The 23,027-nt window shown below is 48.3% G+C and overlaps 1 protein-coding gene across 7 annotated transcripts in view; it reads right to left on the bottom strand.

Annotated features, from left to right (window-relative positions):
- add3a (adducin 3 (gamma) a) overlaps positions 1-23,027 on the bottom strand; it is a 107,767-nt gene that overhangs the window by 52,239 nt on the left and 32,501 nt on the right. For 5 of the 7 annotated variants that reach the window (XM_079999054.1, XM_079999060.1, XM_079999058.1 and 2 more), the window contains exon 1: positions 17,390-17,572. The exons of the other annotated variants lie outside the window; for them this stretch is intronic. The gene's annotated coding sequence lies outside the window, so the exon portion shown is untranslated. Of the gene's footprint in view, positions 1-17,389; positions 17,573-23,027 lie in introns of those variants that run through there. 7 annotated transcript variants of the gene reach the window in all.

Genomic DNA, 23,027 nt, shown 5'->3' with positions numbered 1-23,027 from the left:
TCACAGAAAAATTAAAATCACGTGGCGGCTGCACAAGTAGTGCATATTAAAAAAATAAAATAAATCCGACAAAACTCTTTGCGACCAACCTTGTATACAGTAGATATCTCTGTGAAGCGAGGCGTTGCGTTTGCCCTCGGAGACCCAGGCCATCGCACACAAGGCCTTTTCAAAGAGGAAAGCCTTCCCTCGAACAGGCAACCCATCTGTGACGTTTTACGTAACAGTTGAGTTGCACTCCGGCCCTCCACACCATCCCTCACTATTGTCTGTTCAATGTCAAGGGGAAGCCCTGCGCGATAAGGGGAGGGGGCAGTTACTCACAACAGAAATAAATGTTTGGTGCGGGGGGGGGGGGGGGGGGGGGGGGTTCACTGGAAGTTCACACACTCATTTCCGCAAAGACAAAGTGAGCGACTGTACCCGACGTCCCTCTCGAACAAAATGGGCTTCACGTTCATACAGTCAAATAAATCAAATTATTGAGTCAAGTATAATTTTCTCCGACCCTTGAATTAAATACGTTGGTGCTGCAGCTGAGCAGATGGGACCTTGTGACAAGCCTGTGGTCAGAGACTTAGGCAGTGTGGGTGCGCGCGCGTGTGTGTTTGTGTTCTTGCAATTACACAATACCAGGAAAGCGAAAACAAACCCACTTGATATCTATGTGGATGTGAGTGTGTTTGCCATGGATGAGGTAATCAGCTGTGAAGCAGAGCTGGTTCTGACACAGACGCAGCCTCACCCCCTTACACACACACACACACACACACACACACACACACACACACACACACACACACACACACACACACACACACACACACACACACACACACACACACACACACACACACACAGGTTTCTATGGCAACTCCAACCAACAAATCCAAACAGTCCAGGCATGATGTGACCCCACCCCAAGCAAAAAAAAAAAAGGGGACGCAGAGAGACAGAGAGAGAGAGAGAGAGAGAGAGAGAGAGAGAGAGAGAGAGAGAGAGATGGGGCGAAAGTGAGATGCAAAGCCAGAGAGCAGAGGAAGGGAAGCCAGCTCAGAGAGCAGCACATGTTTTATTTTATGCATTTCCGATCCCGTTCATGGCGGGATCTTCAAAAAGACCCACGCGTCAGCGTAACTTTACACCATATGAAAACATTTACTGCCGCTCATAAAACACATGTTCCTGAATATGCATTAAAATCTGTGGACCTAAAAGGCCCTTTGACCTTCGTAGAAGAGTGGGGCCCGAAGAGACACCGGTCCCACTGCTGTGAACCGGTCCCTCGCTCCGTCGTTTGGAGTCGCTCTCAAAGGCCACCTCAAGCTCATTTCACTCCCTGATGCTTCCAAATCGCTCAGTCACAGGCTGAGCCATGAGCAGGAATGAGCGTGAGGCAATGAGCTGGGTGGGCGTGGCAGCTCAGATATTCAGCAACACACTTTGCCAAGCACTGACTCAATGCAAACAATGCATCAGTGGAATCAATGTGTTGCAGCACGGAGTGGTATAGACGAGCATTAGATGGCTCAAAATTACAAAGAGGAAACATTGGAGGCGTCCTTCAAAATGACTTAAAAATAATAATAAATGAATAAAAACACTAAAATAAAAAAATAAATAAAATAAATAAATAAAAAAAGACTAGACCAGTGCCTTAGTAAACATTTACCTTTCTAGAGAAACCGTAAGTCTGTGAAGCTTTTGGGAAGCATCTGGGAAGCAATTGAGTATATAAAATACTATTCATATATACAATTAAATCACAGTCAATGTGTAGATGGATTTAAGGGGCTTAGAAAGGGATCTCATTTTGAGAGCTTTCCAAAGGTTTCTTGCTTTAATTTTCTTCTTTTGTATTGACAAGATTTTTTTTCTTGATTTATATTTTTATAAACAAACAAAAAAATAACATATCATGAAAGTGACTGTAGACACATGCAATCATTGCTCATTTTAATTACTTCTGACAGGTTGTATAGTATTTAAAGTGACCAATCAAAGTGACAGCCAGCCTCCAAAGTCTCAAAAGTCAACTTGACGAGTGAGCGTTGAGCAATTTTGAGTGCGTAGGAAGGGTCGAGGTTGCGGCCGCCGTAGCCCCGTGCTTGTGGTACCGCATTTATGCACGCGGAGCGGAAATGCACTCGCGGAGGACGCTTACTCCTCAAGCGGAGGAAGGCTTTTCCGCTCCCGGATACTGTTCTGTGCACTCGGGAGTTTCACTTGGAGACACCGTAGAATCCTGAGAATAAATCCACAGCTGTGTACCAAAGCGGAGGTTGTTAAAGAGGATATGGAACTCTGAAGGTCAATCGGGGTTGAAGACACTGGCATTTATCCACTGTGGCCCTTCCCTTTTGCATTTACCCACCACAGTGTTCGGCAAAGAATGGCCTGCCTACATGGAACCCTGCGACTCTGTTGAACAGTAGGGGGTAAAATTCCTGTTGGCCAATTAAGAGCACAGCAGTGGGTGTATCCAGAGGGGGTGAGCTGAAATAAGCTATACTGCAGGGCGCCACTACCTCGTTCTAATTCAGTGTTTTGCTCAAGTAGACGTATTCATTATGTTCATTACAGGGACTTGCAACCATTCATGGCATGAGGATTGTTGAGGAACACAATCATTTTAACACTTTTGGTATGTTGACCCAGCAGCCTGTCTCACATTGAACATTTGACACTAAGTAATACTGTAGTGTAATTAGAGAACGACAGAACAAGGTCGACAGATCATGGAGATTGGCTCATTTTGCTTAATGTTCTGTACCGTGCAGGAATGGTAAGACCAACATAAAACGCAAGTAGTAATTCGTAATGCTGGTAGAGCGTAGAATGGAGGGGAGACTGACGAGATCTGTGGGGTCGATTTTTTTCTCGATTCTTTTATTTTCATACGATACTTTTTCTCTTTTCATGTGGTACCACTTGCATTCCACAAGGTTCAGATATTTTTAACCGATGGGCGCGCATCGAAGCGATCCTCGGCGGTAGTGGTAGAAAATCGCACATTCTGCCGTTTCGTAACATTCCCAAAACTGACTCCTGGTGCTCAAAACTCCTTCTACGCCAAGTTTTACCGCAAAAAATAAATAAAATAAAATACACCCCAGTGCGAGTTCAACTGACTGGAACTTATCCAAAGGGTTGAATTGTTTTGTGTGGCTGTTGAAGTGGAGGCAGCAGGAGACAACCAGAACAGGAAGGGGGACAAGCAGCATCCCTATCAATGATGCACTGTCATTGTGCCGTGACCCTCTGCCTCACACACCCTGCTGCTTGCTGACATGCTGTCAGAACACATGGAAAAAAGAGGCCTCCGGAGTCAAATTTGTCCGTGCGTGTGAGTGTTTTTCTGTGAGCCCTCACACCCCATGCTTGTCAGGCTCAAGCCTCGGGGGGTTGGGACAAGCATCAGTACAGAACATCAATCATCAAGAATGAAAGTGGCGGAAACGGACGCTGCCTCGGGGTCACAAGCGACTTGCTGGGGAGCCCCTGGGGTCCGTCCAAAAGTCATTTACTGACCAGCGCCGTCACAGAGAACACAAGAGATTGGTTTGAACAGGATAGGAGCCAACCTCAGCCTTGTGGGATTGCGACAGACTGCACTCTGGGAATGGAATCATGGAATTTCTCTGGACGGAAATTAATTTCTGGTGGCACAATTTGTGAAACCGGGACGACTCAGACAATATGTAGACTCATATCACAATAGATATCATATTGATACATAGCCCAGCCCTAAATACAGTTGTCCGCTCCCCAAAATGAGTTGTCGTCACCACCACTGTTCTAAGTAAAGATATTACCTTAAGTTAATATTAGGAAATGCAATGAATATAAGCTTCAATCAAAAGTAACAAGGAAGAGCGTGTACACATTTGGAATTTTAATCATCATTTGGAATCATAATTGTCTATGTTAAATTGTTTATTTGCCTTCTGCATTACACACACACACACACACACACACACACACACACACACACACACACACACACACACACACACACACACACACACACACACACACACACACACACACACACACACACACACACACACACAGTGTGTCAGTGGGATGGAGAAGGACATGCTTCCTGCAGGATGTGGGGTCCTGCAGAGGGACGTGGGCTCAAAGCCAGATGTCAGAGCCTTGTGCACGGCTTGTGTGTCTGTGTGAGTGTGTGCATACTGTATGTGCCTGTGTTCATGTTTCTTTGCATCTTTGTAAGCGTTCTCATCTGTACACCTCTCTGTAAGTCCATTTCCCCGTAATTGTCCGTGACCCGGTTCCTATGGCCATTAAAGTGAGCATGATTCACTTCAGAGGAGCGACTTGATGTACTATTGGAAAATCAAATCCTGCATCAAAAGGGCGATTGGGGTGGTACTGTAGTTCCTGAATGCACTCCTCCCGCTGGGGCTCCTGACTAACCAAAATGAGGCTCATTAACACCGTATCTCCCTCAGTAAGATAACAGCACACAGCTTTAGTGGGCTGTAAGAGGCCCAGATAATTAGACCACCAAGGAGGAAAGCGTAGTCGTGCCCTGGGCCTCTCGGACAGCCTCGCTCTCGCTCTCTCTTTTCTCTCTCTGTCTCTCTATCTCTCTCTCTCGTTTCCCTTTCACTCTCTGTGTCACGCTCGGTGGTGAGCGCTCTAAGGTCCTGGGTTTGACTGGGGCCAGGTTGGCCAACTGGAGCCTCTCTGTGTCTCGTCCCCCCCCCCATACTCCTGTGGGCTTTGAGTGCCCCGCTTTTTCTTTCCAATTACACCCTTTCACACACCCCTCCACTCCTTCCGTTCATTTACGGTTACATTTCTTAAATTTCTCGTTTGATTACAAATGCAGAAAAACAAAAAACAAACCCATCCTTCCAGAATCGGGAAGAGCTTAAGGGATATCCAGAGAGGAGTAGAGAATCGTCGTGGCAACTCATTGTTCCTGAGCAATGGGTCATATGATTCACAGTCACCGCGGCAACAGGGACCTAGCGATGCAGCAAGGAAGGAAAACCTTGTGGCATGGGTGAACATTTCAATAAACAAAACAATGACTGCGGCCAAGACGCCGGGAGCCCGGTCCTTAGGCACTATAGTTTTCCTTAGAAAACGGATTGCAGTGAATGCTATTTGAGACACTTCCAACATGTGTTAATGCAACGTTCAAATACATCCCAGCCCTGAATATCTCCAAACCCAGCTTGCAGGAGAGCACATCTTCAGGGTATCGTGAGGCTAAGGCCACAAGGCCAAATGCATCTTCTCGGCACTTTGCCTTCCGATGTCTGACGCTCTTCTTGAGGCGTATGGTGTCACAGCCACGTGCGTCATTGTCAGCTGCATAGCGACGGGTGCCATACCTGAGGGTCCTGGGAGCACTGGAGACCTTGCAAACCTTGTTTAGAAAAGCACAACAAAAGCGGAGCAGCCAAAGCTGTACTGACAAGACCGGCCATAAAGCACGAGGGATTATCATTTCAAGGATTAGTTGTCTGATCTCACCGGGTTCGACATGACTGGAGCTGCTGCAGGCTAATCGTTGGCATCAGCTGGGGTGGGTCACTTTGCATCCATATCAAGTTCAGTTCAGTGCTCACTTCAAGGAATCTACACAAATGCATTGAATTGCTAACCATAGAAGAGTTCGCAGATTTCGTTTCGGTAGCCTACTTTATCGGACTTTAAAAACAAATGCAGAATACACCGAATTCTGTGATTCAGGCGTCTATAATTGTTCTCTTTCGACCAGAAGTTAAAAGTCGTTAGTATTTACCAAATAAAGATCTGACTCAGAACTCCTTGGAGCAGGAATAAACAGTTTCTACTGCAAAATACTTCTGGGTCAAGGTTAGCTTTGTCAGGTCTCCAGGTAATGTGTTGAACCAAAAAAAAAAAAAGTCTGCCATCACTTCCAGGCTAATCCCCTAAATGGCTCTGACATACTGGTATGAATCCACCCCAAGGCGCTGTATTTGAGTCACTCTTTCAGACAGTCTGCCTAATGGTTTAAATTGGCCCCTAGTCTTGTCATCCAATGCTTGGATCTCTGTCAAAGGCCACAGCCTTCTCAGCGGGGGCGTCTGGGCGGACGGGACAGTGTGGCCAGGTCCTCGTGTTACACCTCAATTCAGCGAGGATTATTTGCTGGAGAGGCACAGGTGAATAAAACCATCACCCAGGGGCCCCAACCTCAGCGTTAGTAAGGGTTACAATGATCCAAAACAGAGAGGGAGAGCAAGGAAGAGAGTCGAAAGGAGAGAGATGGGGGTGACCTCAGCAAGGGCCTGGTGGTACAATCGGAGTCACAGGCAGTGCATTAAGCGAGAAAGATCTCCCTGATAGGTTTTTCAGCTGTGCAAAGTGATACCAGCTTTGAAGAAAAAAAAAAAAAAAAAAAAAAGAAAGGCCCAGCTTTTTTTCCAGAGATATTCAGAGATGTTCCTATACTCTTTGTCTTTCCAGGCTGACAGCATCTCCCTCATCCCTCCCCACTCCCTCCTGCAGAGTATCTGTTCATCCATTATGGGTGGCCATCAGACAAAACACAGAGAGAAGGAGAGTACTGATGGAAAAGCTGCTTGCTGGGCTGAACCTCATTGCCCACAGCTGTCCAGTAGCTTTAATGATCATAACCAGTGTAACCTATGATAGTAGCTGTGTGTGTGTGTGTGTGTGTGTGTGTGTGTGTGTGTGTGTGTGTGTGTGTGTGTGTGTGTGTGTGTGTGTGTGTGTGTGCCTGTGTGTGCCTGTGTGTATGTGCGTATGTCTTTGTCACTGGATAAGATGGGCATAAGTGAAATTCTCAAAAGTGGAGGCGATGGCTTCGATGTCTTTACAAGGCGCCCGGTAGAACGACAGAGCCCGATCGTTATTCACACGACTCTATTGTGGCCTCTTTTATGTTCACCTCTGTTAAACCCATCAGAGGAAAAAAACAAAACGTCCACTATCACAGCACGGATTTCTCGGATATGGTATCTGCAGATGGGCTGTTCCACATTCAAAACGATTATCAGTAAGATTTATGGGTAGATGGCGGGCGATGCAAAGCATGACCATGTACTGGACGCAGCAGAGTCAAAGCAGTCAGGGAAAATGAGGCCTCTTAATAACAGCCCAAAACGCTGCATGAGCATAACAGAGAGAACGGGTGCTGAGTGATCAATGGAGCTGGTGGTGAGGGAGACGTACAATTTTGTATGTCTCAACGACTTTTATTCGAGTCTCCTGGTGATCGGAATGATTTTTTGAGAGGATGCCTTTGTTAGTTTTCCAACTCTGCCTTGTTGGTTCCCATCATTTACAACAATTTATGTTTACGTAACTATTGGGGAACTTACCAGTCTGCTGCAGCTCACTGTTACTTTAACGCCCCCAGCGGACTGCGTTTAAGCCTTAGAGAAAAACGCGGAAGCCAACGCAACTTCCTCTTTCGGCCTGGGTTGAAAAATACCCAACCTGCCCTTTAAAGCTCTTTGCGAATAGATTGCACGGTCTTCCTGTTGCACCTCTGCTCTTCACCTTTCCTCGTTGCCCCATCTCTCCAGCTCCCTCTCCCTCTCTCTCCTCCCCTCCGCCCTGTCACCGTGTCTCTCCCCCGTCTCCCCGTTTCCCTCTCACCTCGGGCCTGGTGTGTGAATCCAGCCGTCTCTAATCCTCTTCCTGTACGGCTCACTGAAACCTCAGCGTTCATTTGTCCGCCCTCCCGCCGCCTTTGTTTGGCTTTGGAGGGGAGGGGCGGTGGGGGCGGTTAGGGTCTACCTCTCCCCACCTCTTACTCTTCATTCATCGCTCCATCCTGTTGGTCGTCTCCTTTCATTACTTCCATACGCTCTGCTCCCCATCCATCTGTCCATCCATATAATTTGCACCATCCTTCCCCCGTAAACCTCCATCAGGCAATCATTTCCCCAGCTTATCTGTACTACTTGAATTCCCCCCCGCCCTCCAATGTAATCAAAATGCTTTACTGCCAAATAATACATTTGTATTATCATTAAGATACACCATAAGTAACGGAAAGTGGTATACAACACACACACACACACACACACACACACACACACACACACACACACACACACACACACACACACACACACACACACACCTCCATCCATATGCGCTCTCTTTCTACCAAATGTGAAAGGACATTGCAGCCTTCTGCAGGCTCCACCCTTTTGGGACTAGGCGGAAAAATAAACAAGGGTCCACATGTTCCCAGGGAATGTTAATGACTTCCATAACTCTGATTTCTCTACCTGCCAAATTCTGGCGAGTCCTGGGGGAGTGTGTGTGTGTGTGTGTGTGTGTGTGTGTGTGTGTGTGTGCGCGCGCAGTGGACTCTGAGAAGAGTCTTTTAAGCGGTCACGATGGGCGAACGCTTGTCGGCCTCGGCCAAGTTGCGGCTTTAAATGCGGTGCTCTGCGTCTTGCGAAGACATCCCTTGGAGAAGCAGCCGGCGGACGGATCTCCCAGAGCCCAAAACGGGTGGTGGGGGAATAGAAGAAGGCTTCGGAATTTATTTTGCCATTAGATTAAACTCAAGACCAAATCCCTTTTTTAATGAGAGCCTGACCATGGCAAGCAGACGGTTTGCAACCGCACGCGCACGCACACACGCACACACGCACACAAAATATTTCAGTATTAGTAATGACCAGCGCGGTCTTTGAGTTGCTCCTCAGTGACCCAAGATCTCTAGTCTGCCCATCAGGAGAGTCCCTTAATGGAGCCATTCACCCACACACTAGCAGGTAGGCCTCCCATGGCCTGACCTGAGACCAGACAAGGGGTTAACGGAGGTCCTTGTCAAGGACTGAGGCAAGGACATAAATCTTCAAAATGACCGTTTTCCAGAATACGGGGAAACGCTCGGAACCGACACCATCCAAATCCATTCAAGCGCGTCGTGATGGACGATGTTTGGGAACCGCTTTGGGACACACGCTAACACAGGGGCGAGAGAGTGCCGCCTGAGAACGACAGCTGGTGCAAAGGTGTGAGATACATCCCAATGAAAACCTTCAATAATGCAAGGCCTGCATGACGCCTAACTTTATATGGAGTTAGAATACGGTATGCCAACAGCACACACACACAAATTGAGAGAGAGAGAGAGAGAGAGAGAGAGAGAGAGAGAGAGAGGTGGGGGGTGGCGAGAGAGAGCGAGAGAGATTTTTAACATCTGTGCTCTTTACCCCGACCTGCCCTTTTGTTTCACCGTCATCGAGCAGACAATGCAATAATCAGACGGCCCGGCGGTGTTTTGTGCTTTTCTACAGATGTTCCGAGCAGTGGGGAACAACCGGATCTCTGGCAGCGTCGCTGTTTAGATTTCTGAACTCCTCGGCCGCATGGTTCCCTTTCTCTTAGCTCAGGAGCAGCTGCAGGGGAAGTGATGAAGTACGAGAGATTAACAACCTTCTCCACCCGCTTGCTTCATCATTGTGTCCATTTTTCGGCTGTGCCATCCCCCCCTTCTCCCCCCCCTTCAATCTTGCAGTTCCCCCGTTTGATCGATAGGGCCGCGACCATTATCTCTCGAGAATCTATATGCTGCCGTGTCGTGCGCACATATGGAGAGAACCGTGTGTGCGTGTGTGTTGGCAAACAGGCGCCAGCAGACCAACGTCGCCCAAAACGTCCATACAGTCTCCCCTACTTGCCCCCCAACCCCTCTCACGCACTTGGAATCCAGGCAGCGTTCTCTGAGCTGCACAATTCCACAATGAGATGCAGACACTGGGGTGTGGACCCTGTGGAAGTCCCCCAAAACTACCCTGAACCGGCTTTGATGCAGAGTAAAAAAAAAAAAAAAAAGAAAAGAAAAATGAAAAGAAAGGAGGCTCGACCCCTATCCAGGGGCCCCAAAGCGGAGCATGGTCTGGCTCGCTGCCCGGTACTTTGACTGCGTCCATTCCTATCCGCCTGTTTCTTAGTCCAATGTGGCTACCATTAAGAGGTTTGCCGCCTGGTCTCGGCCTCCACAGTTTCACTAACAGATGTCACACGTTGACGCGGTCAAATAATGGACAACATTTTACATGATATCACACCCTTATATCAACAAATTACACAAAAGAATCCATCGAAAATCACAGGTTTCTTCCACAGTTCCAGGGAGCGTGGCGGCGGAGTGGAGCGGAGGTAGAGCACACTCCCTCGTCCCTCTCTTCTTCCTTTTGGAGTAAATCTGTTATTTTCCAGTTCGGGGATTCGGTGTTCGTCTGTGAGCTCATTGCAGAGTCCCTCGCCGATTCCGTTCGCCAAGTTACGTGACGAATCACATTTTCTATGCGTGAGCATCGCATTTCGGCAACAATGTCATTCGAGATCGGGGCGTTTTTTTGTTTGCGTGGCCATGACAACACCTCGGCTCCCCGACAACCTTAAGGACGCGGCGCGCCGCTCGCCGCTTCCCGTCAGCGGCACCCGAGTATTTTCCGCTCTTTGAAAGCGGCGGCCGTGATGCGGCCCTGGCCGGGGCTGGTGGCCCGCGCGTGGATCTCTTAAACGACTCAACTTTCATCCATCTTTTGTTTCTATTTTTGGCAGCCTACACGATGGGTTAAACCCATGCCCTGTACACTGAACACGACCGCGTACCTCGCAGATTAATCCACCTCCTTTAGGATGAGTGTCATTCGTGTAACGCACAAACACAGGCCTATCCCTCCCCCCTTTTGTTTTCTGGTTCAATCTCGCCAGTAGCAGCAACTTATCCATTCACATTCCAACCCTCCTCATTTCCTCTCAGCTCTTCTGAGGCTTTGCAGTGGCGTTGCAATGTCTGCTCATGTTCAAGCTATCTTTAAAGGGAAATCGAAAAAACCACGCAATCAAAACAAACTTCAAAACAAAGCAACAATCTCCCTTTCTCTGATCATAAAACACGTGACCTCTGAACTACAAGTATAAACAAGTATGGGGGACGTGACGGGGTCTGACTGGGACGAGGGAGCAACGGTAAGAAACCTCCAAAGGTTGGAACACATCGGCTCATACTGAACTATCTGGGGCAGACGAGATTACGCGTTCGATTGAAATCTCCTCCCGTGCCGACTCCGGCTCCAAGCGGAACTTTGATAGACTGACTGAACTTTGCCTTAAATTCCTACCTGGTTTATCCAGGTCATTCCACTCCCTTGAACTCTACACCGCCTTGATTTGCCCACCTGAACTTTACACAACTCCAATATGAATTCCTCAGATTGCTAAATCAACAAAGGTTGCCACACACGCACACACACACACCCACCCACAACTCACCCTGCCTTCACCCCCTGGCACTGGTACATGACGTCTGGATATTAACCCACTTTGTTCTAGTGTCAGGAGGCTGTTGCTGCGGCCGTGGAAACTTTCCTGATGTGGAGGATACGGCTCCGACCGACCTGGATCGCACCTGGTGATGACCACTTCCCCTGGAGGCGTCTAACTGCAGCGCCCTGCACCAGCAAATAGACTCATCCTCTTTAGCTTCAACAGTGCATAGTATAGAAATACAACAACCGATGATCTGTCATCATATATTGTTGATGTCGCCCACTCGGCATCCACTGTAGCCAGGGCATCCTGGAAGGGGGAGTCCTTCTTCTGTGGCCTCTTCTCAAGGTTTCATCCTTCCCCCCGCCCAAAAGAGTTTTCTGGGGAGTTTTTCTTTGCTCAGATGAGGGTAAAGACGAGGGGACGCCATTGGTTTCTATGCAAAATCTAAGTTTGTGAAGCCCTTAGAGAGCCCTTACTGTGTTGTGATGAAGGGCGACATAAATAAACTACACTGGACTTGACGTACATCGTACATTTTTGCAGGTGTTCTTTCGAGGCTACGGATATCAGAGGCGATCCTGAAAATCCAGACAAGCTCCGGTGAACAGGGCCTCCGCTTCTGGAACTCTCTGCCAGGCTTGGCGTCAGTCTGCCGTCAAGCAGCGGCCGCCGGGCCCCCTCACGCCTGGAGATCATTCAGTTGCGCTATGATGCCACGCCGGTGACGGGAGGTGTGAGGCGTCAAACAGCAGCGTGAGGAGAGGAAACCCCCCCCCCCCCGGAAATGAGAGAAAGATACAGCAGTGAACAGACGGAATAACATAGAAATCCTGCAAGAAAGACGCAAAGAAAGGGTAAGGCAGACAGGAGGACGGCAAGAAAGAGAGTGAGAAGGAAAGAGGAGTGGATTAAAAGCACAGAGAAAGAAATACAACTCACGGAAAACCAAATGCGGTGACAAAGAGAGTGAAGTCAAAGAAGAAAGAAACGGAGAGGGAGAAGTGCCCCCCCCCCCCACACATACAGCATGTGTTCAGCCACATGTGAAGAGTCAATTTTCTGGGTGGGACAGACGCCCAGGGTGACTCGATGAAGTCATTGTTTTCGGTCTACGGAAAACAAGGGTCTGTGGAGTTCATACAATATTCCAGAGCGTGCTGGGTGGGTGGGTGGGTGTGTGTGTGTGTGTGTGTGTGTGTGTGTGTGTGTGTGTGTGTGTGTGTGTGTGTGTGTGTGTGTGTGTGTGTGTGTGTGTGTGTGTGTGTGTGTGTGTGTGTGTGTGTGTGTGTGTGTGTGTGTGTGTGTGCACGCGCGGTGGGGTGTAAATGGAATATCTTTTATTTTTTAAGGAAACTGACAACTCCCTTGACATGAAAAGCAACATTCCCCCGAAATGCTTCGCACCTGTTCAGTCCTTGACTCCTACTAAAATGTGGCAGCCCCTCTGATTAAAGCAAAGCGCTGTGAGCGAGGCTCTGGGATACAGGAGGGACAGGAGGGAAGGTCGGCTCCGATGGTGGATGAGAATTGTCGAAGGATCGGGTAAAAGTTTGATCTTCATCAGGCAATAAAGATGACAGACCTTTGAAATAAAATGTCCCTAATACAGGGAGTTGAGTACCATAAAATGCAAAACAATGAGCTGTCTAAGGACGCTTTCTCACCTCTCAGTCTGTTTGCCTAATCCCGATCGGAGTTAATTTTTTTTCTATTTCGATCCGATTTCACGCTGCACAAAGAGGAACGTAGTCGCAGAAGACTTTGATCCAATGGTCGGAAACAGAAACAAACCTTTTGCAAACGTGCAGACAAATCATGGAAAACAACCGAGCGCGGAGGCGGTGGAGCCGGTGCTGCAGTTACGCTTGGTGATACTGGAAGTGATCCAGGTTGATGTTCCTACCAAACACATTTGTGAAAGATAACATCACTGCTCATTACCAACGCCTGTGAGGGCTCCTGGTTGTCAACAATGTGTTGGTGCACTCTTTCCAAGGGAGACGTGCTGCAAGCAGACGTCAGTACGACTGGAGATGGCGAGCCTTGAAACAAATTTAAACCAACGCTCGCCCGCAATCCAAAATACACAGCGCGTTTGGTTCACTTCCTGCGATCGGCTCGAATCTGGGTCAAATTGTGTTCTCGCCGCCTTCAAACCGCACGAGGGTTGGCTTGGAAGGGGCTTGAGAACACCTCCAGCAAGTGGTCTGGGACCGGTTCTTGTTGTCAACACCCGAGTGCAATTATCGCGTTCACACCCGATACACTGCCAGATACAGCGATCCGTTGAGGACAAGTTCATTGAAGATTTTCCCACGACCTTTAACCTGGCCAGAAGGCTCTATAAAAAAAGTGTTTGGAAGAGTTTAAAACTTTATTGCACTCACACTGCAAACCCTGACTCAGCAACGGGGTCAGGGCGAACCAAGAGCCAAAGGGTTGACAGAGGAGGCTGTTAAACTGTAACAAGAGTGCACATCCCTCCACATCTTCACGGACGTGATAAATAATAGTAGAAAGGCATTAACAGTGATTAACGTTCACTTTGTTCAGATCTAGGGACGGTTGTAAAACATAAAATAATTACACAGAATGAAGGATGAGGTTTCCGCGCCATAACAACCAGACAATATAAGAAACATATGAGATATAAATGTTTCACTGCTTCTTAAAGACGAGTCACAACATTTATCAGCACATCCCATAATCACATTCAAATGTGTTATTTAGCAGCAGACACTTTTATCCAAAGCATCTTAAAACTTATCCACACAACGATGGAGGCAGCCGTCGGCTCATCGGAAGTAGTTCATGTGGTTATGTGTGTGGCTCAAGGACACTACGGCATGCTACCAGGAGGAGACGGGGATCGAACCGGCAATCTTCCCAGTACTAGACAACTTGCTCGCAGAGACACTGAAATGTCTAACAAGACCATCTGTGACGGCGAGATAACCGTGGCGCCAATCAGACTACGTCAACACAGCTGTAGACTTAAATTCAAGGCAAGAGGAAGTGTAGGATTAGATCCCAGCCTCTCGATGGAAAGATTCACATTGAGACCAAGTCAGCACTCACTAACTAAAAAAAAGAAAAAAGAAAAGAAGAAAAAAAGAAATGACCACAACCATAAAAATCATAGCACAGCCGGAGGTGATGAACGCAGACATCCTGATTTTACTTTTCGCAGCGAGGACCTGAGATTAGGTGTTTGTTTTGCTGGGGAATCCAGTGTGTGCACCTGCATTCCAGCCGAGCTGTGGGCGGGGCTCTGAGGAACCCAAACGTATTGAGTTAAGCTCAGTGTTGAAGCACCGGGTTGAATTACAGCGGAATTAAAGAGTCGACTTTCTCACCATAACTTTCACGCTGGAATTATTTGTGTGAGTGCATGAAACCATTTTTACTACACATTTACTGGATGCACCACATACAGTATACTGTATAAACAACACTCAGACTCACTTCCGGGATGTTTTTTTTTCTTCTGGAGGACAATATTAAACGCAGATGACTCGGACAGCTGGAAACCATACTGTATGACATAATCACAGGCGGACAAGCCAAGCCATTTAATGCACACGCACACATGCAAACGAGCGCTCGCATACACACAGACACAGACAGACAGACACACACACACAACCCCATTACATAAACCCATAATTTACAACACAAGCCGGCAGGAAGAGTAACACCCTGAGCTTGGCCCGTAAGCCCCCGCCTTTCCCCTTTTCAACCTTTCAAACAATCACACACAACACACATGACAACGTCCCCGTGTGGGCCCTGCGTAAATTGAAAACACAAGTACGGGATTCGGAATAACGACCGGCCCCATCAGAGCTGAGAAGTTTGGACAGTACTTTACCGGGGGGTTTAGTGCACGCACGTCCACCGCCCCTGGCTCAGCGAGGGGTAAAAGCAACTGCCCCGCGTCGATTTAATAACGTCTTCAAGCCATGTGACCCGCAGTGCGGCGAAATAACTCACACATACCACTGCGAAGTCCAATCCATATTTGTCACAAAGACCCGTCTCCAAACCTTGACCCAGGGGGGTGGGCGCACGGTGCAATTCGGCCTCTGCCTCAGGAGAGGAAATCAAGGCTGGCTGGACGGCCGGTCGTCCAGGACGAGGCTTCAAAATGATCTCCGAGTGACAACGATGCAGCTGCTAAAACTATAGGGGGTAATAAACCCAAATTCACTTGAGTCGGTTTCTCTTTCTACATTTGAGTAGACATCTCGGGATTTGTTTGCACCATGAAGCCTTTGTTATGGCAGTTGGTACCATAGAAACAATTAAGGCCTGGTTGATTTATGACATGACTGGACAGAGTGGACACCCAAGCAGCGTGGTCGAGTCTCAAGCCTGCAGAGGAGCTAATCTTTTTCCAAACAAGGCTGATTACACAGCTATACAGAGAACATAGACCTTTTTTTTTACGTGGAATGACTTTTTGGATAGTGCTATCTGGAAGTTCCAGATAGCATGGATTTAACCACCCCTCCTCCACCTGCAGGAAAAACAAAGAAAGAAATCAAGTCTTTGATTCTTCCTCTTGCAGGTCGTTGGAGATAGTGGAGGAACAGAATTGCCCTCGCTCCTGATTATACATGGTATTAGAAGATGTCCTTAAAGTGCCAATCTCGAACATTTTAATTGAAATCAATGTCTGTTAAGTCACTGTCGCCAAATGAGGTAACACACAGGTGATTGAGCCTATGGCCCACTGATGAAAGCGCTTGCATTTGCAGCATTCTGAGTACTGAGAACCGGGTGTCGGTGACGGCGTTCCCGCCATGCATTCAAATCACAAGCCGCGCAGTTAGTGGCGCGTTTTCCATCACCCAGTGGTGACAAACTACCAACTGACAGACGTCACACCGGCGACGCTGTTTGGATCTCTGGGAAGTGAGCTCCACAAAAAACACACCTGCAATCGCCAATAACGACGGAAACGCAAATCTTCGAAATTGTCACTTCGGGGAACAACATTGTAAACAAAACCACAACGGCGGCATCAGGGATGTGAAGGCCCAGTCATGAGAAACTCCCCGAGCATTATCAACAAACAACGGACAAACTGCGGCAATCGCAACAAACAAACAAACAAACAAACAAACAAACAGACAGCGACGCGGCTCCACAAAAACCAAAGACGCTCCCGTCGCGGTTCAGCTATCCAGTCGTGAAAGGCCGCCATTCATAGTAAAACAACACCCAAAAGTAGGACCTGGCTGCACTCATGGCTGAGGCAATAGTGAGTAAACAGACACCTATGAAAGGACAAGCAGGAGACACATTACTGTACCTACTCCACCCCCAGCGAGGGAGGGTGCAGGGTGGGAGGAAGGGGACGTGAAGGGCCTTCCCAGTCAACGGTGCCTGCGGGAACGATGCGTTACAGTAGGTGTGTGTGGCAGGTACAATGCAGGTAATTGGGTCCGGTCGGGCTCTCGTCAATGTGACCCCTGTTGACCCCCGCCCCATGCCCCCCACCACCATTTAGAAAACCACAAGGATGTTCCCATAGTCTTAAGCCCCTTACCCACCCAAGCATGCCGACACTTGAGAAGGAGGCAGCTCTCTTAAGCACACAGAGAGCCACCTCAGGCCCCTTCACAGCTCCCAGCTCTATTCTTTTCATTTTAAAAAGGAATCCCAGTGTGAAAGGAGGGGGGGGGGTTGGGGGGGTTGGGGTGGAGGTGGAGGTGGGGAGGGGAGAGACCAAGCAACCAAATAGCGCAGCGACTGCTGTTCTGATCCGGTTTAAAAGGGCTTCTTTGGAGAGCGTAAAACTTTCAGAATGCCGTAAGACTTTGTTACGCGACAGCCTGAGGAAAGATATCAAATGAGGAAAGGCCGTCTCAAAACTCTAAATTGAGCCGCGTGTTGAATGGGTGAAAGACAGAGCACGGAAACGCAGCCGGGCTGTCGACAGAGAGCTCTGTGTGTATGTCTGAATCCCAGAACACACACACACACACACACACACACACACACACACACACACACACACACACACACACACACACACACACACACACACACACACACACACACACACACACACACACACACACACACACACACAACTAACCTGAGGGACAGCCGAGGAAGTGATTTGAGTTATGCTGTTGTCTCCCAAACAGCCCTCTCTTTCTCTCTCTCTCTCTCTTTCCACCAGCGTACAGAGATCCACCTGCAGTGCAGCGATTCTGCAGACTTCTCCTCCTCCTCCTCCTCCTTCCTTCTCTTCTCTCTCTCTCTCTCTCTCGCTCTCTCTCTCTCTCTCTCTCTCCCCCTCCCTCCCTCTTAACACGCCTCTCCCTGCCGAGCAGAGCACAGTGCGGTGTGAATCTACAGCACCGGTTGCACCCCCCACCCCCTTTTTTTTCCTTCTTTCCCTTGCTCTCTCCCCCTTCTTCTCCTCCTCCTTTTTTTTTTTTTTTTTATGGCCGTTGTTCCACCAGAGCCTGTTCTGTCTGAAGCAGAAGCCACCCCGCGTTATCTGGTGTCGGACCACGCAACCTCTCTGCTGCAAGGGCTACAGGCTGGCATGTGGAGGGAAGGAGGGACTGTGGAGGTGGGGTGTGTGTTTTTTGGAGGCAGGGAGAGGGTTGATTAGAATGTGCGCACACACACACACACACACACACACACACACACAGCCTCAGCAGTCTTTTGTGGAAGGCTCCTAATACTTGAACATTTCGTGTGTTTTTTTTTTTTCCTTCTTCTTCTTCGTCCTAAGCTGCTTTCTGTTTGAATTCTTACGTTTATTGGTCCAGACGTGGGAGGGATAAGCGCTGGGGGAAAGAGAGAAAGAGGAGAAAGATCTCCCGCTGGAGAAATACTTCAAATTCACTCATTACTCTCTCGCCTCGCACCCCCCCCACCCGCCCGCCCGCCCGCCCGCCCGCCCGCCCCAAGTCTCCGTCTCTCTCGCTGACGTGCATTCACATACCTTCCTCCAAATCACTCACTTTCTCTCCCCCGGTGCCGCGCAGCCTCCCGACCGACACCGATTCTGCGCCGTGTCCTCTTCAGCTCCCTCTCTCCCTCGCTCTTTCATCCCCCCTTCTCTCTCTGGTAAGTTTTAACAATGGGGGCTGGAGCCGAGTGTCAAAAGGCCACAGCTGCTTTCAGCGGGATCTGACAATCAAAGAAAAGGAAGCCCCTCCCCCGCCTCTTCTTCCTCCTGCGACACACCCCCCAAACCGCCCACAGCATCTCCAACCTCCACCTCCTGCTTGTGTGGAGCCTGCTGACCCCAGGTCTGCCCAAAACCCAGCGGGTTTGTGTGTCTTTGATTGCTGGGGAGGGAAGGGCGAGGGTCTCCGCCAACTACATTCGGAGAGGTTTTAGTTCGACGTAATGTGCATCCCTTCAAAAATCAAGTCGAAGAACTGACGATGAACTAGAAGGAAGTTAATTAAAAGGTAATTTAATTGGCATTCAAGTCATTAACTGATGACTTTTGACAACAAAGGCCGCAGGGTGACGGTACACGCCTGAGCCGAAACTGATCTGTTCGGATGGGAGCTGGGAGCCACATGGCAAGTTAATAGTTTTTTAGTGTTGTCATATCATTGTGGTCAGGTCAATTTGTTAGCTGGAGTGGTACAAAAGGAGGCCGGGGGGGATGACATTAAATTAGCATGTGAATGTCTTGCTCACTGACTTCACACTGAGCAGGCCTTCCGAGCGGAGCTCAGCTGGGAGAGCAGCTATCTCCACAACATTCCTCCCTTCCCCGCTCCTCTTCTCAGCCCCGTTCAGATAACTCTGATCTGCTTTTCCCAGAAGCCGTGCAGATTGCCGTTCCCCAGGACTGACCAGGCCCCCGCTTGGCATTTAACCCTTTCGGTGACCCCTCCCTACTCACTGAGGATCCAATTCCACCCCCCAGCCCTTTGGCTCAGGAGACAATGGGCTGATCCCAAAAAGATACTACCGTGGTCAGTGGAAAATCAACGGCGTTATGATTTTTGGGCGTTGTCATGTCGCTCATTGCAAAAGTCCCACGTGCTCAAAAAACCCCCCCCAAAAAAACCCAACCTCTTGTCTGTGCTTTCAAAATCATTTTCTAATTTTTTATTTCTTTGCCCCCTTGTCACAGGCATCTAGAATATATTGAGGGTGAAAGCTTAGCTTTACTGCTGACTCATATTGCAGCACGGCAGACAGTATTTACAGGAAGCAAAAACAAAAGAAAAAGGCCAGCAGGCAAGTGGCGCAAGCAAAGGACGACCCTCGATCGATTCCCAATCAATTATTCAAGCGGAGCGATTTGAGTCGTGCGGCACACGGACAGGCGGTGGTCTGGCTGGCGGCCAGTCTAAGAGGCTGGGGTTCCCTCGCTTGCTGTGTTGGGTCTGTGCGGCACGTGTGGTTTCATGTTTGTAAAACAGTGTCTGGAAGCAGAGCATCGATGCCTGGTGGAGGCGGGAGGAGAACCACCCTCTCACGCTGGAAACTATTTACTTGTGTTGTCTTGCAGTTGAACTACAATTCTCATTGTAGTTCCTCCATCTCACCCCAAGCCATTTGCAGGTGACGGATTGAGGCTTGCGTTGGCGGTTTGTGTAGAAATCCTGCGCTGCTCCTTTCAGAATGGCCCTGTTCAGACCCAAATCGTGTTTAGAGTCAGTTGACGTGGATTGCTGCTCACGCCTGGCATCAGAAATCTTCTCTGTATGCGTCTTGGTTTCACCGCTTGTGATCGTATTTGAGATAAAAATACTTTATTAATCCCAAAGGGAAATTTCAGTGTTGCAGCAGCAATAACATACATGACAAAACACACATAATGTACAAAAACACAGATTGTTTTGAATCCATTAACACACACACACACACACACACACACACACACACACACACACACACACACACACACACACACACACACACACACACACACACACACACACACACACACACACACACACACACACACCAAAATAAATAGAACAAAATATAATTTAACTTAGCGAAAGGTAAAGCTTAAAAGTGGAAGCTAAATGTGAAGTAAAAATGTTTCTTGTTCATTGACATGAAGTTAAAAAAGAAACAAAAAAGAAAAAGTGAAAAAAACGTTGCTTCTCAGGATGCAAACAACCGACATGGGCACATGCAAGGAGTCAAGACTGGTGGGAAAGAATATCACTGACAAACAATGGCTTCAAAATATTTCCATGCCACGCTACACATTGAATTTTATCTGTGGAAAATGGCAACCCCTCTTACACAAAAGAGACAACAGAGTGTGAATAAGCACGCATATCTGTTTATGTAGGCAGTCCGTCAACTCCACCAGAGACACAGTTCAAAGTAACAAATGTGATCCCTGACCATCTCCAAATGTGGCCTGAGCAGTCGGATCTCAACGTGTTCACACCAGTATTTGCAGCTCAAACCTTGTGATCAGATCACCTAAAGGCTCTGTTACAGTCGCAGCAAGCGAGCCGTGTGGCTCATGGCGCGCACTACCAGAGAGCAGTGCAGGGTTCTTTTATATATAGTCATGAGTTTGTGCAAATTGTCAAAGTGTAAACATTACTAAGTCCCAAAGTGTTAAAAAGCCCAGATATTTGGACAGAGGTGCTTTCTCCTTCCTTGAATTCAACGCCACCTGGTTATATTTGTGGTCGCTCATGGATGGATGCTACAGATTGTACCTGCGGACCTCTTCGCACAACATTTTTTCAGAACGAGTCCACCTTGAACTACCTGCACGGTCTGGAGGTCCAAAAATCGGGAAGTGTGCACCCTCGCACAAAATCGCGCACTAAACGACACTACGGCTGCGGCGACTATAAACCAGGCTTAAGACGCATTTTAAATGCAGGTCTGAATGCGGCCACTTCACAACAACAGTACTGCTCAATGTGCAGCAACTGGTATCACTGAATGTATCATGATACCTGCTCACCCTTAAGCTTCAGATATATAAAAATTAACACAAAGAATAAATGAAGAAATGCAACGCATTTATTTTCCAGATATGGGCCAGTGGGATAGGATAGCATAACCTACAGGATTATCCTATCCTACAGGGTCAGGGTCCCATGGTTCCCTGACAAATTTATGTTGATGTATGTTTTTGCCAACGCTAAATACTACAAGCGGAACCTGATGCCTCATCCACTCCCGTGCTCCCTCTCTCTGTCCGCCGGTTTTCACATACCTGCCTCAGAATAAACTCCTGCCCTCCGGCCCTCCGCTGCATAGCTGGGGCTGGAATGCCTGGGCTAACATTAGCAACGTATCTTGAGTGTGGACGTGCCGGGCCCTGGCCATTCTTACCGGGGTTAAAAAGGGACGCAAGTCTCAAAAATTATCGATGAGTGGGATTTCTAGTAACTGCTAGCTTTGTGGAGACGCAGAGACAGAGCAGAGTGTGGCTGGCTGTGTATAGGCTGCCTGGGAATGAGCACCCTCGGTCTGACATGATTGTGGTGCACGTTGAGTGGCGGGAGCTTAATGCAAAGAATTATATGTGTTGACGCACCTATAAGTGTGCATTATGTGCGTGCACGCACACGCGCGCACACACGCACTCCTTTTTGCCAGAGGGTATTTCACCAATTAACAATGTCAGCGGCCAAGGTTCTTCTCTGACAACTAAACAACAATAAACACTATTGAGAATAACTGCGTATGGCTGCTGCAGCTTTATGGCAGAACCTGATGCTGTTACAACAGCTGTGAGTCTGCCTTCATGGCTGAACCTGCTGGCTTTGATTGAGGCAGCTCAATCAGCCTACACATACACACGCACAAACAGAAATGGATAGATATATCATAGCTAACACAAATAGGAGCACACACCGGCAAATACACATGTAGGAACATATACAGCTAAAAGGGGTACAGTTGCATAGCAATGTGTGTGTGTGTGTGTGTGTGTGCGTGTGCATGCTCGCAGAACATGTGCGCCCCCCCTAACCGGTACATTTCTGGCAAATTGTTGACATCTACACCCAGGCTACTCTGTACTCTCTGCAAAGCGCAGGGGAAGCAAACTCACTCGCCGACGTGGGTTCGAGCACCACCGAGGAAGCTCCACCATCCACCTGCAGTGGGCCAACCTCCAGCCGTGCGGCGGAAATTTGAGCGAGGAGTCTGTCTGTGTTTCTGTCTAGGAACCTCATAGGTCAAACTTTAGCGATAATGCAGAGGGTATAAGTGCTGACACCAGTGGAGAGTGGCATCAGCACCTTAAACAACATCCCCCTGGAGGACGATGGCAGATGGAGGAAACAGGAGCTGACTTTTGATTGAGCGGCACAGCAAACAGTGTCAGCTGTGTCAGTGTCTAAAACACGTCATCTTTCAGGAATGATGGCTTCAATTCTGTCTTTTTTTTTTCTTCTTTTTTTTTTTTTTTTAATCAAGGTCATCGGGATTTACAAACACATATCATAGATGAAATGTAGACATCAACATGACAGACAACAAATAATATTAAAATGAAACATGTGCAATGACAAAAAAAAACAACAAAAAAAAAAAAAACCCCAGCTCCAGGCGACTTGTCATCCTGATTCATTCATTTTGACACCAATTAGAGCCATCCTCTCATGTCCCGGGGCTACATCTCGCCCCTTGCCCCGTTTGGGATGTTGGTGGATTGTGGGTGGGGGTGGGTGCACACATGACCACCTCAGGGCAGGGAGGAGTGGGAGGGTGTCTGTTTAACTCAGCTTGTAACATCATGTGAAGGGGGTAAA

The sequence above is a fragment of the Zeus faber genome (genome assembly GCF_960531495.2).
Source record: "Zeus faber genome assembly, chromosome: 4".
Lineage (NCBI taxonomy): Eukaryota > Metazoa > Chordata > Actinopteri > Zeiformes > Zeidae > Zeus > Zeus faber.
The sequence above is the reverse complement of the archived record's forward strand: the minus strand, read 5'-3'. Positions and strand labels throughout refer to the sequence as shown.